This window comes from Balaenoptera acutorostrata, chromosome 1 (assembly GCF_949987535.1).
Source record: "Balaenoptera acutorostrata chromosome 1, mBalAcu1.1, whole genome shotgun sequence".
NCBI lineage: Eukaryota > Metazoa > Chordata > Mammalia > Artiodactyla > Balaenopteridae > Balaenoptera > Balaenoptera acutorostrata.
In genome coordinates, this window is record NC_080064.1 from 188090080 (window position 1) to 188106009 (window position 15930).

General features: G+C 36.8%; 1 pseudogene; it reads left to right on the forward strand.

The window, feature by feature from the left end:
- The first annotated feature begins 9681 nt into the window (after window positions 1–9681).
- The window catches only part of LOC103017486 (39S ribosomal protein L52, mitochondrial-like), a 125529-nt pseudogene continuing 119280 nt past the window's right edge, over window positions 9682–15930 (forward strand).

Consider the following 15930-nt stretch of genomic DNA (forward strand, 5'->3'; position numbering starts at 1 on the left):
CAGGCATGGTGACTGTGAACCCTCTGAATGCACTGTCTTTCTCACCCTCTCTGAAGGTCATGGGTAAGTTCTCTCTTGGTTCTGACTTCGCGTTCTTTGGGTCAAGCTCCTGATCTGATTGGCTTTCCAGTTCACAGTCCCCCATTTATGTGGAGCCCCTAGTCTGCAGTCCCCATTTGTCGAGGTCTAATGGTTCAGCCCTTTCCCCCAGTCCCAAGTACCACAGTCATTGCTTCTGATACATGCAGGGCATTCTATTTGTCTGTCTGCAGTAACTTCTAAACCCCAGCTCTTGGCTCTGTCTACAGATCCCACACTGGGAACTTTTGACAGTTTTATCTGCAGTTTGCCCTCTGTTTGTAATTCTTCCCCAGATTCCACGTTAGGAATTGCTGGTAGCAGCTGTAGTTCTGTTATTTGGAATCAGTCTGAAGTCTCTATTATTTTGTGTCTACTGGCTCAAGTCTTTCCCCAACCTCCAGTTTGCTGGTTATTACTGGTTTGTTAATGTGTACGTTTAAATAAACTATTGATAACAAGGGTCTCAGAAGCCAAAAAGCTGTCAAAAACAAATTGGTGGCCATGGATCAAGCATTTAAGAGCTTTTTTGAGCATTAGGCACCTAACTCAAAGATTCCCTTATTAGGAAAAGTTGGTCACTGAGCAGGTGCCATTGACAGTAAGTCACCCGCCAACCTCAAGTGCAATGAGGTACTCTATAAAACATCACACCATTTTCAATCTAGCAGCACATCCCTTTTATGTATTAGTTTGGCTTTGAGAGACCCAAAGGCTTAACTAAAATAAATAAGTAATAATAAAAGTGGAATCCTTAAAATCCAGCATTAAGTGCCATTTTCTGGCACACCTGCTTATTTTATATCTAAGAACTGCAGCCCCAGAAGCTGTAGACATATACAAAGATGAAAAAATCTTATACAAACAACCTAGAATTACAATGGCCACTATGGGGAGCCTTCCAACTAGACAAGATCATTCATTTCAGAAGTGCACTTGAAATAAGGGCTACTATATCAAACAAGCAGAATGGGATACCTATTTTTATTGGTATACAGAAAATTCCAAAAGACTTCACAATTCCAAAATAGCTTCATTGACAAACTTGTGGCAAAAGGCTAATGACAATTTAAAGACACAAGGCCATAAACAAAGTCTGCCAAACGATTAGCCTTACAGCTACAAAAGCTTCAAGGCCAGAGACCTCAAAACAATACCCATGCCTCCCCCATTACACCCACCTAACAATCCATCATCAAAATGCTGGCCCAGAAATTGATGTCTCATTTGTAACCAACTGGGACTCTGGAAAAGAGATTGTCTTCAAATGGCCTATGCAAATTTTTCAACATCAACTCCACACGCCCATCTCTACATTCAAAGGAGGGCCCCCAAATAGTCCCCTCCAGAGCTGATTAGTCTCCGAGGGATTTTCTGGTAAATGGCTATATTATTCTGCTCAATAGCCAAGGGGAAACTAAAAATAAAATTAATAAAACCCCTTGTCAAATTCTAGTAAATAGAGCTACCCTCTCCAAATCAGACCCCACTCAGAACCTGCAGGTGGGACCCTGGAAAAACTGGCAGAAGTCAACAAAGTGTAAGAATTCTTACCAGGGTCAGGATTCCCGAAACTCTGTCTGTAGTGTCCTGTTGAGAGAGGAAAATAAAATTTAATAGAGAGACCTTCAAGATGGCGGAAGAGTAAGACGCGGAGATCACCTTCCTCCCCACGAATACATCAGAAATACATCTACACGTGGCACAACTCCTACAGAACACCTACTGAACACTGGCAGAAGACCTCAGACCTCCCAAAAGGCAAGAAACTCCCCCACGTACCTGGGTAGGGCAAAAGAAAAAAGAAATAACAGAGACAAAAGAATAGGGACGGCACCTGCACCAGTGGGAGGGAGCTGTGAAGGAGGAAAGGTTTCCACACACTAGGAAGCTCCTTCATGGGCAGAGACGGCGGGTGGCAGAGGGGGGAAGCTTCGGAGCCACGGAGGAGAGCGCAGCCACAGGGGTGCGGAGGGCAAAGCGGAGAGATTCCCGCACAGAGGCTCGGCGCCGAGCAGCACTCACCAGCCCGAGAGGCTTGTCTGCTCCCCCGCCGGGGCGGGCGGGGCTGGGAGCTGAGGCTCGGGCTTCGGTCGGATCCCAGGGAGAGGACTGGGGTTGGCGGCGTGAACACAGCCTGAAGGGGTTAGTGCGCCACAGCTAGCCGGGAGGGAGTCCGGGAAAAAGTCTGCAGCTGCCGAAGAGGCAAGAGACTTTTTCTTGCCTCTTTGTTTCCTGGTGCGCGAGGAGAGGGGATTCAGAGCGCCGCCTAAACGAGCTCCAGAGACGGGCGCGAGGCGCGGTGCTGCTGCCGCCACCAAGAAGCCTGTGTGCGAGCACAGGTCACTCTCCACACCGCCCCTCCCGGGAGCCTGTGCAGCCCGCCACGGCCAGGGTCCCGTGATCCAGGGACAACTTCCCCGGGAGAACACACGGCGCGCCTCAGGCTGCTGCAACGTCACGACGCCTCTGCCCCGCAGGCTCGCCCCGCCTCCTCCGTACCGCTCCCTCCCCCCGCCTGAGTGAGCCAGAGCCCCCGAAGCAGCTGCTCCTTTAACCCCGTCCTGTCTGGGCGGAGAACAGACACCCTCAGGCGACCTACATGCAGAGGTGGATCCAAATCCAAAGCTGAACCCCGGGAGGCCTGCTAACAAAGAAGAGAAAGGGAAATCTCTCCCAGCAGCCTCAGGAGCAGCTGATTAAAGCTCCACAATCAGTTTGATGTAGCCTGCATCTGTGGAATACCTGAATAGACAACGAATCATCCCAAAATTGAGGCGGTGGACTTTGAGAGCAATGATTTTTTTTTTTTCCTTTTTCTCTTTTTGTGAGTGTGTATGTGTATGCTTCTTTGTATAGCTTCGCTTTTACCATTTGTCCTAGGGTTCTGTCTGTGCTTTGGTTTTTTGTTTTTGTTTTTAATATAGTTTTTAGCACTTGTTATCATTGGTGGATTTGAAAACTTAAAACTAAAAGCTGGTTCTTTGAGAAGATAAACAAAATTGATAAACCATTAGCCAGACTCATCAAGAAAAAAAGGGAGAAGACTCAAATCAATAGAATTAGAACTGAAAAAGGAGAAGTAACTGACACTGCAGAAATACAAAGGATCATGAGAGATTACTACAAGCAACTATCTACCAATAAAATGGACAACCTGGAAGAACTGGACAAATTCTTAGAAAAGCACAACTTTGTGAGACTGAACGAGGAAGAAATAGAAAATACAAACAGACCAATCACAAGAACTGAAATTGAGACTGTGATTAAAAGTCTTCCAACAAACAATAGCCCAGGACCAGATAGCTTCACAGGTGAATTCCATCAAACATTTAGAAAACAGCTAACACCTATCCTTCTCAAACTCTTCCAAAATATAGCAGAGGGAGGAACACTCCCAAACTCCTTCTACAAGACCACCATCACCCTGATACCAAAACCAGACAAAGATGTCACAAAGAAAGAAAACTACAGGCCAATATCGCTGATGAACATAGATGCAAAAATGAAACTTAAAAGCTTTTGCACAGCAAAGGAAAACATAAACAAGACAAAAAGACAACCCTCAGAATGGGAGAAAACATTTGCAAATGAAGCAACTGTCAAAGGATTAATCTCCAAAATTTAAAACCATCTCATGCAGTTCAATATCAAAAAAACAAACAACCCAATCCAAATATGGGCAGAAGACCTAAATAGACATTTCTCCAAAGAAGATATACAGATTGCTAACAAACACATGAAAGAATGCTCAACATCACTAATCATTAGAGAAATGCAAATCAAAACTACAATGAGGTATCACCCCACACCAGTCAGAATGGCCATCAACAAAAAATCTACAAACAATAAATGCTGGAGAGGGTGTGGAGAAAAGGGAACTCTCTTGCACTGTTGGTGGGAATGTAACTTGATACAGCCACTATGGAGAACAGTATGGAGGTTCCTCAAAAAACTAAAAATAGAACTACCATACAACCCAGCAATCCCACTACTGGGCATACACCCTGAGAAAACCATAATACAAAAAGAGTCATGTACCACAATGTTCACTGCAGCACTATTTACAATAGCCAGGACATGGAAGCAACCTAAGTGTCCATCAACAGATGAATGGATAAAGAAGATGTGGCACATATATACAATGGAATATTACTCAGCCATAAAAAGAAACGAAATTGAGTTATTTGTAGTGAGGTGGATGGACCTAGAGTCTGTCATACAGAGTGGATTAAGTCAGAAAGAGAAAAACAAATACCATATGCTAACATATATATATGGAATGCAAAAAAAAAAAAAGGTTTTGAAGAACTAGGGGCAGGACAGGAATAAAGACGCAGATGTAGAGAATGGACTTGAGGACACGGGGAGGGGGATGGGTAAGCTGAGACGAAGTGAGATGGTGGCATGGACATATACACACTACCAAATGTAAAATAGATAGCTAGTGGGCAGCAGCCAAATAGCACAGGGAGATCAGCTCAGGGTTTTGTGACCACCTAGAGGGGTGGGATAGGGAAGGTGGGAGGGTGACGCAAGAGGGAGGAGATATGGGGATATATATATATGTATATGTATAGCTGATTCACTTTGTTATAAAGCAGAAACTAACACACCATTGTAAAGCAATTATACTCCAATAAAGATGTTAAAAAGAAATTAATATTGCACGTTCCTTTCCAAATCCAGACCCATTTGTTATTAATTAATTCTCTCCCAGAGATAGCTATTGCCTTCTTGCTTGCTTTATTTTGTGTCTTAAGAGCTTGGCTTGGCTTTTGGTTATTTCTTTTGTCTCTCTTTAGGAATCACTCTGGATATTGTGAAGGAAGTAACTTTTGCACCCTCTCTGGGGACATTTGTTAGGTCCATGGAATTGTATAATATTGCCAGAATATTTACAGTTTGTCCTGGCTGAAATCTGATATTTGAAAGGATTTAATAACTTCATCATCAGAAATGTGGCCAAATTGTAAGCTGATATTCAGAGCCTAATTAAAAAAAAAAAAAAAAGTTTAGGCTTTCTCCTCTATGCTAGATGTACCCAGAGAAAAAGAAATATAATCCAACATAGGTGGATGGGTATGCCAGTCCTTTATCTTCAAGGCTACAACCCAATTTCTTGAGGAATTTAAAACAACTATCGTTATCTAAAAAATCTTTATAAAACTAGAAATGCAGCTCTAGAGGCAGTTCAAAGTATACCTATTCCTTTTACGAATCCCCAAAATTTCCTTACTTATCATAAAAAGCATGTAACTTGCATTCTTACCCAGTGCCTTTGAGATATGAAAGTTAAAGTACAAACTTTGGGGAGAACTTTCTTATCAGAAGACGAACAAACAGGGATAAAGGGCATTTGAACCTTGGGCAAATGGAAAATCTTTTAAGGGCTTCTCCACAGATATTAGTGAAGGGCTTTAGCCATCTGAGCATGTACCCTTAACTGATTCTATCCCGAGGAAAAAACACTTAGATCAAACTTCTTTTATAACTAGTGAGTTTTACATTATTTTACCTGTCTCATGACTAATATTTTAAAACAAAACTATAAGGTCCCTGGCTTCATCTGTCCATATGTTTATGTGTGTCTATATATGTGTTGTAGATATGTGGTATGTAGTATTTTTCTACCTCCAAATGATATCGCCAAAAATAATCTGTGAAAGTGCTCTATTTGTTTTTAAAAAGAAATAAGTGCTTATATGAATTGAAGAAATATAACAAAAACTAACCCAAATGCTTTTCAAGGTAGTATAATCTAGGATTAATGTTTGGTAAATTAAAGATTGTTTGTTTGTTTAGTTAAAACAAGCATATCTTTAGAGTTATCAGCATTAAATATAGTACTTTTATTCTACCTTGGTTTAATAGGTCAAATGGATTAATGTTATACAAAGTTTGATAGTAATAATAATAATGATAATAGCTTGAGATAATGACTAACTTTCTTTAATGTTTCACAAAGTTTTTATTGGTTATCGAAATATAGTTGTTAGGAACACGTAAATTAAATAGATGTAAGCAAGATAAAATGTTGTTAGGTGAACTATTAAAGTGGTTCCCCCCAATCTTTTTGGTAACTTAAAATCTTAAAGTTTTGCTAAATTAAATGATGAGTTAAGTTAAATTAATAACCAGATCATTTCCGAATAAGAGAAAATATCAAAACATTATTTACTGAACTTAGTAAAGGTTTATCTACTTTTGACTTTTTAATTGCCAAAAATATTGAGATATTTGTGTCTGTAAATAAACATATTTTATGACATATTGAGAAATTTACTATGAAAAAGTATACAGTTTTAGAAATTATAAAAAGTATTTATAAATTTGTCAAGTCACAGAATACTACTATAAAGAAGAGTTCACAATTGCTTACTCCTTAGCATTCACTGGAAATTAAGGGCTTCTAAGGGTTAAAAAATTCTAATAAATGTTATTGAAGCTACTAGAAATAATAAGGGAGACATCTCCATATGCATGCAAAGTAGGATGTATGTTTTTGGTAAAAGAAGGTATGAGAAATAGAGATACACTTTTTTTGTTGAGGGAAAAGAAAGTAATTTTGTCCTAAAGAGAGGCTGGGAAAGAGGGAAAACATAGTACAAAATCCGAATGTATAAAGGGAAGTTATAGAAGGTTTTATGGAAAAGATATCTTTAGAAAGAAATTTTATACATGGTCAGGGCTGGCTAAACTTGGAATAAATTTAATAAGTAAATTCTAATATCAAAAGTAAGCTACTGCAAAATTAGAATTTGATTTTCTCTCTGGTAATAGGGCAAAGTTTTATTGGACTATTGGTCTGTTCTCGATAAGAGACTATAAAAGGCTTTCTTTTACCTTTTAAAATAATCTGCCTAGAAAACAAGAATTATGTTCTTATTAAAATATTTTTCTGTGTTCAGAAAGCTGAATCTTCTCTACTAAAAAGAAAGCTAAGTTTTTAAAACTTCTTAACTTTCTTCATTTGCTTTTAACATCTTCTATTGTCACTTTGGTTAAATATATAACTAAAAATTGTTTCACAGTAAGCTATGATCCTATTTGACCAAGTGTTTTAAAACCTTTGACATTTTTTGACAAACTTGTAAAAATCAAATTTCAAATAAAGTCTGACTCTGAACTAATTTTTTAAATTTCCAGAGGGCCCCAGGAACACCTCAAAGAATATATTCTATCTCCTTATGAAAAGGGAGATATTAAACTAATTTGGCTTATTTAATATGTTAAATTACATGGGAAGAAGTTTCAAATAAAAAGTAACAAAAAGCCTTCTTTATGTTGTGTTTGTATGGGTATATGTTAAAAGTGTTCCAAGAATTATGTGAAATTCCTAAAGTCTGATATGTCCTGGTATAATGTTATTATAATTCCAGTTATGGTCTTGAAATGTTGTATATTGCAGAAATAACTATTTCTTTATCAAATGAATTCTAACAATGGGCATTTTTAAGTTTTTGTCATTAGCCAACTGTTATCGTTTTACTCTGAGGCTTTGCAAAGGTGTTCCTGTAAAAATACTTCATCTTTAAAGAGATTTATAGACAGAACTCTGATAGGACTCTAGAACACAGATTTCTGATAACTTTAAGATCATAAAACTGAACTGGTTGATAATTTTTAGAACTAATGGAAAAACTGGATTCAAGGAGAACAAGAATTAAAATACATGGGACTAAAATGAACTAAAAAATATGATTATAATTTTTATGACTTTTTGCTGGTTCTTTTATTTTTTGTTTTTCTAGATTTAAGAACACTTTTAATCTTTTCTCTTAAAGTTATCAGCAGTTTGGTAAGATATATCTTTGTAAACAAAGATAAAACATTGACTTTTTCCCCCCTACCTGATCCCTCCAGAATTTGGAAACTCTTAAGTATCTTTTTCATAGCATTATAGTTATTTATGTTATTTCAGGAAGAATTTGTTCTTCTTATTACAGGACACAATTGGAAACATTGGTTGTATTACCGATGCTTTGACTAGAATGTCATATTTGAGATATGACCAGATATCACCAGACAGCATTAAGGAACTAAGGTTGATTTTTATGGAGTCAATAAAGTCCTGGCCTCAGAGGCTTTTAAGAGTTCAATCTAAAATTCCTTATGGAAAATTCCAGCAAATCGGTCTTAAAAAGAGCTGCAGTTATGTAATAATCAGGACAAGTTAATGCAAACAAATTAGTTTTACTGTGATTATCCTTGATAAAGAAATGGGAATAATTGTAGAGAGAAAAATTATGTTTGCACTTTTGTCTATACTAGAGTCTAGAACTCTTAACTGTCTTTGAGGTTTTGTTATATATCTATAAATTGGACTAGATCTTGATCTCCTAGTTTCCTCAAATATCTGTGGTTGGAATTTTCCAAGTTAATGTATCCAATTTACTCCCACCCTTCTGGGTTTGGAATCACTAAGAGCCAAGACTGCCCTTAAACTGCCTTGGAAGGGATTATATCAGGTCCTCCTCACTAACCAGATGTCAGATAAGCTTCAGGGACTTGAACTTCGGATATACATCTCATAGCCAAAGAAGGTACCACCTGACATCTGGTCATGCACAAACACCGGAGATCTCCAAATCAAATCAACTAGGAAGAGAAGCAGCTGACATTGAGGTAGACTCCTTCCTTCCAAGACACTAGACCAAGACTTCATACTTTAAACATGAAACCTTTTATTCTTCTCTTTCTTTCCTTTACTCTGGCATTGATCCGGAAAGATAATATCATCATCTGTACCTCCCAGGCCACTGCTAAGAGGGCAACCTCTAGAATTTAGAACAACTCTTTATTTCAGGGGAGGAAGATTTACTTCTCAAATACACTGAAAACCTAACTGACCCGTCTTGAACAGACAAATGTAACAATCCCTCTGAATGAATCCATTAACAGTGCCACCTAAGTGGAAATGGTTTGTGCCCTGATAGGATTTATCTTTGTAGTGGATATCATTCCCTTTGGACCTATGAATACCTAGATACCTGCTGCATAACCGAGCAATGCCTCTTAGGTTATCTAACTTTGCCCCTAACTGCTCACAAACTGAAACCCTCATTAGTTTACTCTCCTGGATTTACATCCTTGAGTTAGAAAATTACCAGGAGGCAATTATAACTCTGATTCACTTCCTTTGGCAGGGCTATATTTCCCTGGTTAGGAATAAATGTAAATGAGGATATGATCAGAAACCTTAATTCTCAAAGATACTGCAGAATCTATTGCTAAGACAATAGCTACAAAACAAAATCCTTAGACTCTCTGGCCAAAGTTTTCTTAATAGTAGGATAGCCTTTGATTATCTTTTAGCTGAGAAAAGAGGTATCTGTGCTGTGGCCAATACCACCTGCTGCCCCTGGATGAACACTCCTGGGGAAATTGAAACTCAATTACATAAGATTACTAAGCAAGCCACTTGCCTTAAGAAAAACGTGGCTCCTTCAAGGGGGTCCTTCTTTGACTTATTTAATTTTAATTGGTTTGGATCTTGAGGACCAAGGCTTTGAAGTACATTCCAGACATTGGAAGCATCCTGCTTACAGTTACCATAATAATCTCCCTGTTATGTTGTATTCTCTCAACAGTTTCAAATTCATGTCCACAGCCCCCACCCACCTAGCAAATGATCGCCCTGACACTGGAATGTCAGAAAGGAATGAAGAGAATGACAGACTTAAAGATTGTGAACTTGAAGCCAAGCTGAACTTGAATATCACAGGGATTAAGCAAAAACAGCATAAAAGGATCCACAGAATCTGTGAAAACTTCAGAGTGGCAGCTGAGAGTGGTGGTAATGCCTTAAATTTTGATCACATCTCTCATGTTAGACTGAGAGCCTGATCAAAAGGGGCAAGTAATTTAGAAAGAGACAACAGGCCCAAAATGGAGTTACTTGTACTAAACTCCAGGTCCACAAACCAAGACTTAATACCTAACCTAGTTACAGTCTCAACCCCCCAACCAGTCAGCCTGGAATTACCTAGTCAGCACTAGAGAGGTAATGCACCTAAGAGGCCCTCTGTTCCCCTTAAAAGGGCAACCTTGCCATAAAGAATTCATTCTTTGCTAATAACTTCCTTTTTTTCACCCCTTTTCCAACTTTAAAAACGCTTTCTTCTCTACAGCGCAACAGAGCTACTTTCTAGTTGCCAGATGGGATACTGCCTGATTTACGAATTGTTTAATAAAGCCAATTAGATCTTTAAAATTTACTCAGTTGAATTTTTTAACAGATAGCATAATTGTCCATGTAAAAATCCTCCAAATTAACACACAAACTCCTTGAAATAATGAGAGAATATAGCAAACTCAGAGGAATCAAGATTAATAAGCAAAAGGTCATTGCTTTTCTTTATACCAGTAATGGACAATTTGAAATTTTTAAAATGGCAATTATAATAGCACCAAAAAATGGTACAAGATGGGAGTGGAGCATCTGGTAGTCCCAGAGAATAAGGGAGTGGTAAACAACAAATAATGGAGGTGTATCAATAAGACACAATAGCCCACCGAAAGAGCTCCAATACTGATATTTTTTAAATGCTGAATAAATAAATAAGTGTGGGAAATAGACAAATATTCTATGCAGAAGAATTTCCAAAAACCATAAGTAGATACTCTGCTCTTAAGGAGGGGGAGCAAAAATCCCTACTCTTTGGTTGTGGGCTGAGCAAAGTGACTTCCTTCCAAAGAGTCCCATATGCAAAAGAAGAAAAAATAGAAAAATTTACAACGGAGAAACACAACAAACATTACCGCTGCCAGGGGATCAAGGATAACATCAAGAGTGAAGTCATGTTGATATTAAGTATCTATGGTAAAATGAGAAATATATTTGGTATTTCTCCTGGCTCCTGCCACAGAGCTCCTAAAACACTTAGAATTTTCTAAGTTATAGGAGTATTTTTTGTTATTCACATGGATCCACTTTTAATCACACCTGACTTTATGCTAAGGGTGGGGCCCCTACTTACCCTCAGGATGGGGCTGGTCACCAGAAAGACCAAGTGATTAGGAGGTTGGAACTTTGAGCCCCACCCACTAGACATCTGGGGAGGGAAGGGTTGGGGATTGAGCTCTATAAAATACTCTGGAACAAGGAGATTTGATGATCTGCCAGATTTTAGTAAATGAACCCTTGTGCCAGGAGGGTAACACACCCCAATTCTAAGGGAATAGAAGCTCCTGTAATAAGGATTCTTCTGGACCTCATGCTATGTACCTCTTCATCTGGCTGTTCATTTGGAACATTTATAATATCCTTTACAATAAACCAGTAAACAGAAAGTGTTTCCCAGGATTCTGTGAGATGTTCTAGCAAACTATCAAACCTGAGGAGGGAGATGTGTAGCCAAGCCAGACACAAGAGTGTATGTAACCTGGGGACCCATGACTTGATATTGATGTCCACAGTTGGGGGTAGTCTTGTGATTGAGCCCTTAACCTGCGGAGTCTGAACTAACTCCAAGTAGTTAGTGTCAGATTGAATTGTGGACACCCAGTTGGTGTCCTTAAAGAATCAGTGAATTGTTCAGTGTGGAAAACCACCACACATTTAGTGTCAGAAGTATGGGTGTAAGTAGAAATAGCACTTCATAGTACCCTTGACATAACATAATGAGAATGGAACTTTACCTCTCTGATCTTCCTATAAAAAATTCAAAATCCCATTCTAATTAGAAAAAAATCAGACAAATCCCAATTGAGCAGTATTAAATAAAATATCTGAACAGTAATCCTCAAAACTGTCAAGGTTATAAAAAGAAAAAAATTCTGAAAAGCTGCCATAGCCAAGAAGAGCCTAAAGAGATATGACAACTAAGTGTAATGTGGTATACTAGATAGAATCCTGGAGCAGAAAAAGTCCATTAGGTAGAAACTAAGAAAACATAAGGTATGGATGCTAGTTGATAATAATGTATGGATACTGCTTGATTGTCACAGATGTATTATGCTAAGATAAGAGATTAATAACAGGGAAAACTGAGTACGAGGCATATGGGAACTCTATGTACTATTTCTGAAATTTTTCTATAAATCTGAAACTTCTAAAAAACACTGCAATTTTTCACCTTTACAGGTCAATATCTTTCCCTTCCTCTCTTCAATCATTTTCACGTCCAAATATTTTAGTGTGATTTCTTACATGAAAGGTGGAAAGGGAAGAGAGAGTGATGATCACCAGGCATATTGAGTGTTTTGAGTTACATACAGTGTGATAAAATATATTCATCTAAGAATTACATCAAGTATTTAACTGCTATATCACAAGAGCTACAACTAATCATTTCTATATGATTTCATTCATCTATACCATTTCAATATTCATCTCTAAATCAGTTATGGATAATAATTATATATATATATATGTAAAGCTAGCTAGCTAGATATAGATAGATACAGATATGGATATATCAATATATTCTTCCAGAACCCAGAACAGTGTCTTCCATATAAATACTTGTGAATGAATAAATACATCCTGTACTTCATAGTAGTTATTATAAGATATTATTATTCTAATTACTTTCAAGTATATATCTATTAACATTTCTAAAGATTCTATTTATAAAGTCTTTTATCATCTAATTTTATTTTCATCATCATCGTCATCAACTCACAATGTTTTATTCCATTACCTTATAATGAAATATCTGAGCTCAAAGAGGAAACAATGTACTGGAAACATTAACTATTCTTGTAGCAACAAACCTGTAAAGGAAATCACCTCTGTGAAAAAATATGCTCTTTAAATTGCTACAAGAATTTCTATGAGGAGTCCAAGGTGATTTTCTCAAGAGGAGCCAAATGCTTTTATTCTTTTAGGGACTACTTGATATTTTCACAGAGAGTTATAATGATCATAGGTAATGCATCACCAGGCTCTTATATACTGTAAAATTTGTGAGAGAGATGTATTTGTCGAACTCTGTGAAGGCACTCTGTGGTTGCTTATGCAGGATTAGTTTTGCTGGAAGTCCAGAAGACAAAGACCATTTAATAAACTCTTTGCTGCTAGTCAAAATGATATCCTACTGACACCATCTGGATGTCTGCTGGAATCAAGTTTACCTCTACTGGTAGGAGCTCAAGTTGAGTCAGTGAATAGCTTCCTGTACAGATATGTTTAAACAAAGGTGTTTAACCAGCATGCTTGTTGACTGATTATATTACAATCTTGTGATTTGATAGGATAAGGACTTCAGTAATATAAACAAAAGATTTTAACTATTTTTTAAGCTCTTGAAAAGTAAAATAAGTATTTAAAATTCTTCCATTTTACCTAATAAACAGTCATCCTAACAATTACCTTTCTTGTTCTGCATAGATTACAGTCTTATATAATTTCATCAATTTAAATCCACAGGCATAGGGTCATTTGTGCAATCATTCAGACTTTGTTTCCTAGGAAACAACACAGTCAAGACCTGAAAGATGACCACCCACTTTCTTTACCACCATTATTCGATCCTGTGCTAATCCATGTAATTCATAAGTTTCTTTTTCATATTGCTCAAATTCTACTGTGGTTTTAAGGCCATTTTAGAACCTCATTTTCATTTAATATTTTACAAAATCCTAAAATAGAGTTGTTAGCAACATTCAAAATGGTAAAATTCTTCACTGGTACAATTCATATTGAATTTCTAAATCCCACGCTAACAGAAATGAACAATGTTATAACATATTTTGTGAAAAATGATCTGTAATAAAAATATTATATCTGGAGAGACAGGTATAGAACATATAGAATAATCCTTGACCTCAATATATTGTTTTCATATTGTCTAGAATTTAGTCTTTACAGATACTCTTGATTATCTTGAAAAGCCAATTTATATATAAATGAATTGCGTGTTGGTAAATAGTTATGTAATATTAAGTATACTTGGAAAGCTTGTTCCCAAAACTTGTTTATGACTCTTCTATTGTCCTCATGTAACACAGTATAGGTCATACATTTTTTGAGATTGTTCACCAATTTTAAGATATGGTAGAGAAAAATGGTTTCTTGCAGAATAATATCTGATTGGTAATTGGTAATTTGGAAAGTTGTCCTAGTCTCTGGATCTGTGGTAAATGATGTTCTACCCAAGAGAACAAGGTCTGATTTCTAGCTAGACTATAAATAACAGAGTTTGAGGACAAATTGCTTGCTATTCAGATGTTACCTATTTCATTTGCCTCGAAACTGGCAGGCTCTGAATAATTGCTAAAATTTCCTAAAGCCTTTGGTTAAGAAAAGACATTATATCATTTTTAAACTGTGAGTTACCTTATATGGACTTAATACCTTGCATTATCAAGCTTATAAAATAGATAATCCTGCAACTCGTCATTTGAAACATGCCAAATATATATGGCATGTTTCTATCCAAGAGCATGCTAAACTATTTATAAAAGAACATTTATTTATATTTGTACTTCTCTGGATTTCCCCTCATTTGCACCCAAACATAAGGGACAACTAATATATACATCACATGATATTTTGGTGGGATTATCTATGGAGTTACATTGTAAAAATAATTGTACATATCATAATGTCTTTTGTATAGGTAATCACACTCCTTGCTTATGAATATTAACTTATTATAATTTCATTTGGGAAACATAATCTGAAGCATGCTCTTTTAGGAGAAAACTATCGCTTTGTACCATGTGAAATTATAGAACTAAATGTCTTTCATTAAAGAAATACTATTAAAGTAGATAGGGAAAAGACACCTTTTCACTCAGCATGTGGTGAGCAGAACACATTAATTTTCAATGTGTGTCTCCATTTTATGAACAGAAGATTCCAAGTACAGGTATCCTCCACTTCTTGAAAGTTTGCTTTGTGCAACTTCGCTTTTATGAAAGGCCTACTACATTTAGTACCTGTTTTTGCTAACAAAAATAAATCCAAAGAGGATTTTTTTTGTTACGAAAAAAGGCAAAAAGTGAAAATAGCTCTCAGCATTTGTTTTGCAGGAGCCCTTATAGAGGCAGCACACCGGGAGCAGTGAGAGCAGCACCCCCAAGCTCCTTCCCTGGGAACCACACTCAGCATCTCAGCGTAGAGCCACCACAGCTCTGAACTGTGTCTGTGCGCGTCTGTGCTTAATCTCCATTTATTTTGTGCATCCATTAGCAAGATGTGTCCTAAGGCAATTGCTCCTTTGCTTTATCCCCTTTCAAATTATGTAAGGTTTCATAGGAACGCTCTACTTTTGGTTAGTGTGGAAACCTATCACATGTAACTGAGCTAAAATTAATACCCATGGAAATAGAATAACGTGTTCCTAAATATTTTATGTACACATTTTTAGAAATAGAAATAATTTCTGAATAGAGTTTTCATCCTTAACTGTACAGAATACATACTATAGATTTTTAAGTAAATAAGAAAGAAATATTTATGAATGTGTTTCCCTCTGTTAAACATAATGAAGCTCAGATAGTAACGTATTTTACCTAAAAATTCTTGAAAGTGCCACTTAGTAAAAGTTGTAGGTAATCTGCCACCATGTTTTTCCTGAAGAGTATTTCTTATTTAGTCTTCTTGTCTTTCTTCACTTATTTTTTATTTAAAATTGTACATTTAGAAATAATTTTTGATTTACTGAAGAATTACAGCATAGTACAGAGAGTTCCTGTATGTCTTTTACTCAACTTCCACTAATATTAAGATCTTACATATTCATGGTACATGTATCAAATTTGACATTCATACAATAATTAGTAACTAAACTACAGACTTTACTCCTATTTCATTGGGGTATCCACTAACGTCTTTTTCTTAAAAAGACATTTTAAAAATGTCTTTTAAAAATCTAATCCTCAATATCCCATTGTTATCAT